Consider the following 9,807-nt stretch of genomic DNA (forward strand, 5'->3'; position numbering starts at 1 on the left):
TTGTCTGAAAAACCACATGGACAGAGGAACTTGGTGGACTACAGTCCATAGTGTCACAAAGAGACGGACATGACTGAAGTGACTTAACACACCTAGAAAAAACCAGGAATTACTCTAGATCCATAACATTGCAACTAAGAATATAATTAAAATTAAATAATAATTCTAAAAATACATTATGATTATCACATATTTTAATAAAATTTAAGGAAAAGTTTAAATCAATGAGCATTTACTCATTGTAGGTGTTGTGGAATGTATGCACAAAGAATTAGTTTCTACCTCAAGAAGTAATAAACAAAATATCAAGAAATAACAGAAAATTTTGTTAGAAAAATTTAAAAATACCACAGTGATGCATGAGTATTGTGATATGCATGCTATAAACATTGAGACAGGAATATTATTTCATGTTTACTTTATAACTCAAACACATCACAGTTTTGGTATGTGAAGAACAGCTATTAATTTCTAGGTATGGTATTAACATGTGAATTAGTATTGCTATTAATATCACATGAAATGCATTGAATATAAAATATAAAACAGCTGTGAAAAAAATTTGAATCCATCAATTGGTTAAATTTCTTTTATTCACATTTCATTATTGTTTTCTTCTTCCCAGATTAAGGATGAATTTCAGTTCATTCTCTATCTAGGTTTCCATAAATTTTGAATTAAGAGAGCCTATGTTGAAAAGGTTTTATAAGTCTTTCAAGAATCTGAATAAATATGCACATTTTTTCTTTCTCCATATATCTGCAATTAAAATTTGTATCTTTCTGAGAAACCTGCAGACTTATAAAGAAAGAATAGCCAAGCTAGTAAAATTAAAATTAGTATCTCTCTAAGGAAACTACGCACTCTTGAAGAATGGCCTGGCTCGTTACCATGAGGAGTACTTAAGATCCAAGGAGTGATTTACTGTTGTACAGCTGCTCGGTTTTTCCCTCTGGTTTTATGAAATGAACTATTGAGCAACAACTTTGTTTATGTCATTAAGATTACATCTCTGTCAAAATTGTCCTGGAGGAATTCTAAAAGGTCTGGGAAAATGGTTTTAGTATTAACAAGGATGCTGGTTTTTCACATTAAAAAATATTGTATTTTCTGACATCCTAATTTGTGTATTTGCATGTGTGTGTTTGGAGGGTAGCATGAAAAATAACTTAAGAGTGGTAGATAGATATTTCATTAGTGACATCCTGTTTCTTTTTTGTATATGCAGGTATGAAAAATTTTGGTGTGTCTGAGGGGGAATTGGTATGGCTTGTTAGAGTTGAATACATTTATAGATGGCTCATTTTTCTATCATATGCTACTCAAACTCTGAAGGCTAAGACACAGTAATATTCTAAACTGTTTAAAATAAAATAGGTATTAGAGTGAAAGATATGATGACTTGGGAAGTTATATGCTACTTTAATTTCCAAAAGTAGTTTTAAATGACTGCTTAATAAGTGTTGAATTCTGAATGTGATCATGCTTGAAAGACAAGTAACTTTTTTGATATATCTTTTTATTTTTTAATTGAATAAAAGATTATTTAAATTCTGTAGTGCTTTACAATTTTCAAAAGCATCACACACATGATTCACATAATCTCATAACAACCTCTTTTTCGTCTCTACCTCTTCCTTCTCCCCACTGGTAACCACTACTTTGTTCTCTGTATCTGTGAGTCTGCTTCTTTTTTGTTTTATACAGTAATCCGTTGTATTTTTTTTAGATTCTACATGTAAGTGATATTATATAGTATTAGTATTTCTCTGTCAACTTATTTCAGTTAGCATAATGCCCTCCAAGTTCATCCAGGTTGCCACAATTGGCAAAATACCATTATTTTTTATGGCTGAGCAGTATTCCATTGTACATCTGTTGCTGTATACTTAGGTTGCTTCCATATTTTAGCAATTGTAAATAATGCTGCTATTAACATTGTATGTTTTTGAGTTAGTGGGTTGTTTTTTTATGATATATACCCAGAAGTAGAATTGCTGGTCATATGGTAGTTCTTATTTTTAGTCTTTTGAAAAATCCCCATACTGTTTTCCAGAGTGACTGTACTGATTTACATTCCCACCAACAGCATATGAATGTTTCTTTTTCACCATATCCTCATCAGCATTTGTTTATTTGTATTCTTTTTGATAATACCCATTCTGACAAGTGTGAGGTGATAACTCATTGTGGTTTTGATTTGCATTTCCCTGATGATTAGCATATTGAGCCTCTTTTCCATGTGTCTTTGGCCATCTGTGAAAGATGACAACTTTAAAAAAAAATTTATTTTATATTGGAGTTGATTGCGATGTGTTAGTTGCAGGCCTACAGCAAAGTGATTCAGTTATTACCTATTCATGTATACATTCTTTTCCCATTTAGATTACTATAGAATACTGAGCAGAGTTTCCTGTGCTGTAAAGTAGGTCCTCGTTGGTTATCTGTTTTAAATAAGCAGGGTGTACATGGATCATGGATGATCATGGATGTTCTGTGCCTACACACTCTGATGAAGCCTTACACTGATAAACTGCTACTGAAAAATTTATTTTCTTTCAAGTTCAGATTTGTTGTTATGGTTCTTTAGCTTAAAGAAAGAGAGAGAGAATTTTAAAAATATAATTCTGAATTTCTCCTTGAAGGATTTTTATATTATAGGAAAACCCTCTTGATCTCAATTTGCTTGCAGCTCATGGTCTTACGGTGCAGCATTCTACTTAGTCAACTTCCTTAGTAGTAACACCTGATCGTGTGAAGAACGTGTGTGTCTCAAGATGTTAAATTATTTAACAAGTCTCACAACGTTATGTAGTGATCTCACTTTATTCTTAGAATACATTCTAATGAAATGTGAGGTAAAGGAAATTTGTGGGAATTCAGCACAATGACTGATCACAGGAGCAGGATCTATTCCTTGAAGCCTTGTTGGCCTAAACTCCCCGTTGACTGAGTTTTCTATACTTCATTCATTGACCCCTGTGCTCAGCAATTCATCCTGGCTGGAAAGAGATGGTCACCCAGATATGAGTGCTCGTTTGTGCTACATCTTCCTCTCGTGTGTCATTTGTGATCATTGTTTATGTTGTTGGCATAATTTAATGTGTTGTCATAATATAATGTGTGTAAGAGTTGCTTGAGATGATTACTGAAAACCAAATGGAGAATGTCACTATAGGTGTGTCTGTATCATGTAGGTACTATGGGAGCTTTCTGTTGTAAAGACTCTGTTCAGAGTGGTATTTGACAGTCTTATACAAACAGACCAGAACTCATCTGATGAGTAAATTATTAGACAATTGATAGAGTTTGTAATAGCAGTAGTAGTAGAAGTCAGAGTAATAATTATTGTTCTTTTATTTGTATTCACAGTTTTATAGAAACATTTATATGTATCACTTCACAGATATGACTAACTTCATGATAATTTATTCCATGTTTACTGATGACTCAGGTGCTCAGCTGGAGATGAAGCTCAGAAGACTAGGGAGTTGTACTGAGAACTACCATGAGGCTAATTTCCAGTCTTAACTCTGAAAGTACTTGCTTACTTTAATATTCTTATTCATATCTTTTATTTCTCCCCAAATTAAAAATTTCCCCACAAATTTCTTGAGAGATTATATAATACAGTAATAGACTACACACTGTTGAGAATAATATTTATATGAAACAAAGAAAGCAAAAAAATTCAAGCTTTTCCATAAGGTCAAAATAACAGTGACATACAACCCACTCCAGTACTCTTGCCTGGAAAATCTCATGGACAGAGGAGCCTGGTGGGCTACAGTCCATGGGGTCGCTAGGAGTCGGACAAGATGGAGCGACTTCACTTTCACTTTTCATGCATTGGAGAAGGAAATGGCAACCCACTCCAGTACTCTTGCCTGGAGAATCCCAGGGACGGAGGAGCCTGGTAGGCTGCCGTCTATGGGGTCGCACAGAGTTGGACACGACTGAAGCGACTTAGCAGCAGCAGCAGCATTAAAGTTTTAACACTGTATTCTAATTATTTCTTTGAAAGGCACAGTAATAGTCAATAAAAAAGGCATTGTGAAAAATAAGAGCCCACATCAGGATTTTCAGATTTTAAAATGGAACGATAAGACAAAGCATCTTAGCAGCTTCACTACAGAGGAGATAATTCCCCATGATGTCAACATTCCAATTTAGATTTTTAATTGCCTTGTACTTCCAGTTATTTAAGCAAGTCTGATAAAGGAAAGAGGGAGATTTCATGTAGTTTTTCCTTGATGCGACTTCATATTTTAAACTAATTTTTTTTAAACTGTGTTGTTTTCTTCTTGCTTGGACCAGAAAAAAAAAAAAAGAACAAAATGAATGGAGTTTGAAGTGATATAAGAGCCTGTCTTGATTCAAATAAGAAATTCTGAGTTCATAATCTGAAACTTTTTCTTAGTTTCAGGTCACATAGTAAAAAACTGAAACCCAAAGTATGCTCTGTCTCTAGGCTGTTTTTTTTTTAATATTCATTTGTTTACTTATTTTTGGCTGGGCAGAATACTTGTTGCTGTGTGCCTTTTCTCTAGTTGCGGCAAATGGGGGCTACTCCCTAGTTATGGCTGTGCAGGCTTCTCGTTGCAGTGTCTTCTCCTGTTGCAGAGCATAGGCTCCAGGCACTCAGGCTTCAGTAGTGGTTGTACATGACGTGTGGGATCTTCCCCAGCCAGGGATCAACCTGTGTCCCCTGCATTGGCAGGCTGATTCTTAACCACTGGCCCACCAGGGAAGTCCTGTCTCTAGATTCTTTAAGACTATTTTGGAATTGATATAATTGGGGAGTTACTTTTTACTCTGAATATGGGAGGAAAAAAAAACAAATAAATTCACCCTTATCTTGTGAAACCAAGCAGGTAAACATAATTTTTTTTTACTGGATTCCTGTTTTTGCAATTATTGTATGTTAAAATAGTTATGGTTTGGGGTATAAGTCTTTTCAGTATTCAAACCTCTTTAGAACACCATAATGCTGAGAGTTTGTTCTGAAGTTAAGAAAGCTCTGGATACAGGTAAGATGCCTGAAAAATACTGAAAGTGTTAAATCAGAATAGCAGTGGCAGAAAAAGGTGAAGTAATATTAGGAAATATTCATTTTGTTTTGAAAGGTGCCTAGACAGTTGTGGTAGGATAGGTAATATGGGGTTGGGTTTTTATCCAGGCTGTTCAATTACATGAGGGATCAGGGGCAAGTCCCAGTGGCTCTGCCACACTTCTCTCTCCTATTATTTCTTATTTTAGACTTTGATTTTGCTTTAACAAAATGCATGAAATGCTTACCTCAGGCCAAACTATTCACCTATATGTCTTCTCTTGAAATAGCTGCAATTTGCAGCTTCTAGAAATAAAGAGGTCAATTTGTTTTATATAATGTGAAATTACTCAGGAAATACTCTTGATGTTTAGACTTGGGAACTGAGGTTTCAAATATTTGCTCTGTCCCCAAGAGTGTCCATGGATGGAATGGCCACCTGTTCCTGGAGCAGCGATGCTCCTGGGTCCCCTGCTCACCCTCCCCAATCTCCAGTTCCCATCTTCTTCCTGAAATCTCAGTCCCACTGCTCCTGCACACCACTTTGCACTTGGAGTGGAAGGGGCATTGGGCCTTCTCAAGAATGTGGGGATTTACACCCTTCATAGGGCAAAGCTAAAGGTAGATTGTGCGCATGCTGGGTCGCTTCGGTAGTGTCTGACTCTTTGCCACCCCAGGGATTGTAGCCTGCAGTCTTCTCTGTCCATGGGATTCTCCAGGCAAAAATACTGGGGTGGGTTGCCATGCCCTTCTCCAGAGGATCTTCCTGACCCTGGGATCAAACTTGCGGAAGCCCTAAAGGTAGATTAGCACCTAGATTAGAGCAAGATGTTTGCATCTGGAATAAATGTTTGCAATTTTGTGCTCTTGCCTCAGGAATCTCTTGTCACTGGGGTGAATAGTCATATGAATGTTTTGTTTGAATAAGCCAGTACATTTATTTATTTACTTAGTATTATTTTACAAAAACTTTAACAGGCTTACAGGAAATTACAACAAATGTGAAGATGTAGGTAGAATTTATGACACACTATCTGTTCTCAGTTGAGCTTCTAGACCTTTCTATGTGTGTCCTTTTGGTTTAATGGTACTCTTTGGGTAACTATTTGATCCCTGGGTCGGGAAGATCCCCTGGAGAGGGGAATGGCACACCACTTCAGTATTCTTGCTTGGAGAATTCCACCAATCAGGGGAGCCTGGTGGGCTACAACCCGTGGGGTCGCAAAGATTCAGACATGACTAATACTTTCACTTTTCACAAAGTCTCACTAGTAACTACTAAACAGTTAATGATGGGATCATTCATGTACAGTGGTCCAGTTGTTTCTCTGAAGGTTGTAAATTCCTTGAGCTCACTGGAAGCTCCATGTCATTGCTGTACTGTTGCCCTGAGGAGGGTGGGGTTCACCACCCCACCCAAAGTCTGGTCTGAATGTCGAGACTGATGAGACCACACATACACTGCAAGGGTGTGAAGAGGTGTGCCACTCATATAAAGAGGATCTCTGGGGGATGCAGGGCAGGCCGCCAAGGGGATCTGCAAGTGGCTTGGGTGCTGGGGGAGGCACATGGCTTTGATTTTTCTTGAGGTTAGAGGGTAGGTGAGGTGAGAGTTCCCAGGCAGGGTGGGGGCTCACAAGTTTGGACTCTAAACTGATGGAGACCTAAATGATGGAGAGAACAAGCTTTCTTATTGGTTGCCCAGATGTGGGGTAGGGTGAAGAGGGGGAGAACCAGGGCCTAACCGCCATCCGTGATGAGTCATCAAAGGTGGAGTCAAACTTTTTACTTAATAGCAGTGAGCATCACCTTTGTAAACCAGTCCCTCTTCTCCACCTGCACTGTCACCCGTCTGTCACTATCACCTTTTACTTTGCTTCCTTCCTTCCTTCTTTATTTTCATGGCACTGTTCACCAGCTAACAGATGAGTGTCTTCGCTCATTGTTTGCATCGTCCAGCTGCAGTTGTGAGTTCCCGAGAGTTAAGATTATATCTGTCTACTGCTATATCCTCAGCACCTAAACAGTGCAGGAAGCATAATAGGTACACAGGTTTTTAAAAAATAGGTGTATGTTCATCAGCTTTAAAAGACTATGTGCCAGACTGTGGCTGCTTCTAACAAAGTTGAATCCAGGGATTTAGAGGACTGCTTTGTTCTTCAGTAAATATTAGTGGAAAGAATTCATCCTTTTAGTTACTTTAATAGAGCACTTTTATTTTTGGATTTTTTTGTTTTTATTTATTTATATTTTTATTGAAGTGTAGTTCATTTACAGTGTTGTATTAGTTTCAGGTGTGCAGTAAAGTGACTCAGTTGTATATACATATATTCTTTTTCACATTCTTTCCATTGTAAGTTATTATAATACTGAATAGGGTTAATTCCCTGTGCTCTACAGCAGGTCTTTGTTATTTTTCAGTTTTATATATAGTAGTGCTGCTGCTGCTGCTGCTAAGTCGCTTCACTCATGTCCGACTCCGTGCAACCCCACAGATGGCAGCCCACCAGGCTCCTCTGTCCCTGGAATTCTCCAGGCAAGAACACTGGAGTGGGTTGCCATTTCCTTCTCCAGTGCATGAAAGTGAAAAGTGAAAGTGAAGTCGCTCAGTCGTGCCCGACTCTCAGCGACCGCCTGGTCTGCAGCCTACCAGGCTCCTCCATCCATGGGATTTTCCAGGCAAGAGTACTGGAGTGGGGTGCCATTGCCTTCTCCATATATAGTAGTATGTATCTGAAACCTGGAATGTCAGGTCCATGAATCAAGGCAAATTGGAAGTGGTCAAACAAGAGATGACAAGAGTGAATGTCGACATTCTAGGAATCAGCGAACTGAAATGGACTGAAATGGGTGAATTTAACTCAGATGACCATTATATCTACTACTTCGGGCAGGAATCCCTCAGAAGAAATGGAGTGGCCGTCATGGTCAACAAAAGAGTCCAAAATACAGTACTTGGATGCAATCTCAAAAACGACAGAATGATCTCTGTTCGTTTCCAAGGCAAACCATTCAATACCACAGTAATCCAAGTCTATGCCCCAACCAGTAATGCTGAAGAAGCTGAAGTTGAATAGTTCTATGAAGATCAATAAGACCTTTTAGAACTAACACCCAAAAAAGATGTCCTTTTCATTATAGGGGACTGGAATGCAAAAGTAGGAAGTCAAGAAACACCTGGAGTAACAGGCAAATTTGGCCTTGGAATACAGAATGAAGCAGGGCAAAGACTAATAGAGTTTTGCCAAGAAAATGCAATGGTCATAACAAACACCCTCTTCCAACAACACAAGAGAAGACTCTACACATGGATATCACCAGATGGTCAACACTGAAATCAGATTGATTATATTCTTTGTAGCCAAAGATGGAGAGCTCTATACAGTCAACAAAAAAAAGACCGGGAACTGACTGTGGCTCAGACCATGAACTCCTTATTGCCAAATTCAGACTTAAATTGAAGAAAGTAGGGAAAACCACTAGACCATTCAGGTATGACCTAAATCAAATCCCTTATGATTATACAGTGGAAGTGAGAAATAGATTTAAAGGCCTAGATCTGATAGATAGAGTGCCTGATGAACTATGGAATGAGGTTCGTGACATTGTACAGGAGACAGGGATCAAGACCATCCCCATGGAAAAGAATTGCAAAAAAGCAAAATGGCTGGGGAGGCCTTACAAATAGCTGTGAAAAGAAGAGAAGCGAAAAGCAAAGGAACAAAGGAAAGATATATGCATCTGAATGCAGAGTTCCAAAGAACAGCAAGAAGAGATAAGAAAGCCTTCTTCAGCGATCAATGCAAAGAAATAGAGGAAAACAACAGAATGGGAAAGTCTAGGGATCTCTTCAAGAAAATCAGAGATACCAAAGGAACATTTCGTGCAAAGATGGGCTCGATAAAGGACAGAAATGGTATGGACCTAACAGAAGCAGAAGATATTAAGAAGAGATAGCAAGAATACACAGAAGAACTGTACAAAAAAGATCTTCACGACCCAGATAATCAGGATGGTGTGATCATGGACCTAGAGCTAGACATCCTGGAATATGAAGTCAAGTGGGCCTTAGAAAGCATCACTACGAACAAAGCTAGTGGAGGTGATGGAATTCCAGTAGAGCTATTCCAAATCCTGAAAGATGATGCTGTGAAAGTGCTGCACTCAGTATGCCAGCAAATTTGGAAAACTCAGCAGTGGCCACAGGACTAGAAAAGGTCAGTTTTCATTCCAATCCCAAAGAAAGGCAATGCCAAAGAATGCTCAAACTACCGCACAATTGCACTCATCTCACACGCTAGTAAAGTAGTGCTCAAAATTCTCCAAGCCAGGCTTCAGCAATATGTGAACCCTGAACTTCCTGATGTTCCAGCTGGTTTTAGAAAAGGCAGAGGAACCAGAGATCAAATTGCCAACATCTGCTGGATCATGGAAAAAGCAAGAGAGTTCCAGAAAAACATCTATTTCTGCTTTATTGACTATGCCAAAGCCTTTGACTGTGTGGATCACAATCAACTGTGGAAAATTCTGAAAGAGATGGGAATACCAGACCACCTGATCTGCCTCTTGAGAAATTTGTATGCAGGTCAGGAAGCAACAGTTAGAACTGGACATGGAACAACAGACTGGTTCCAAATAGGAAAAGGAGCTCGTCAAGGCTGTATATTGTCACCCTGTTTATTTAACTTATATGCAGAGTACATCATGAGAAACGCTGGACTGGAAGAAACACAAGCTGGAATCAAGATTGCCGGGAG

The 9,807-nt window shown here is 38.4% G+C and overlaps 1 pseudogene; it reads left to right on the plus strand.

Annotated features, from left to right (window-relative positions):
• The window catches only part of LOC129654244 (craniofacial development protein 2-like), a 72,671-nt pseudogene extending 64,011 nt beyond the window's left edge, over window positions 1-8,660 (plus strand).
• Window positions 8,661-9,807: the final 1,147 nt, after the last annotated feature.

This window comes from Bubalus kerabau, chromosome 5 (assembly GCF_029407905.1).
Source record: "Bubalus kerabau isolate K-KA32 ecotype Philippines breed swamp buffalo chromosome 5, PCC_UOA_SB_1v2, whole genome shotgun sequence".
NCBI classification, from domain to species: Eukaryota; Metazoa; Chordata; class Mammalia; order Artiodactyla; family Bovidae; genus Bubalus; species Bubalus kerabau.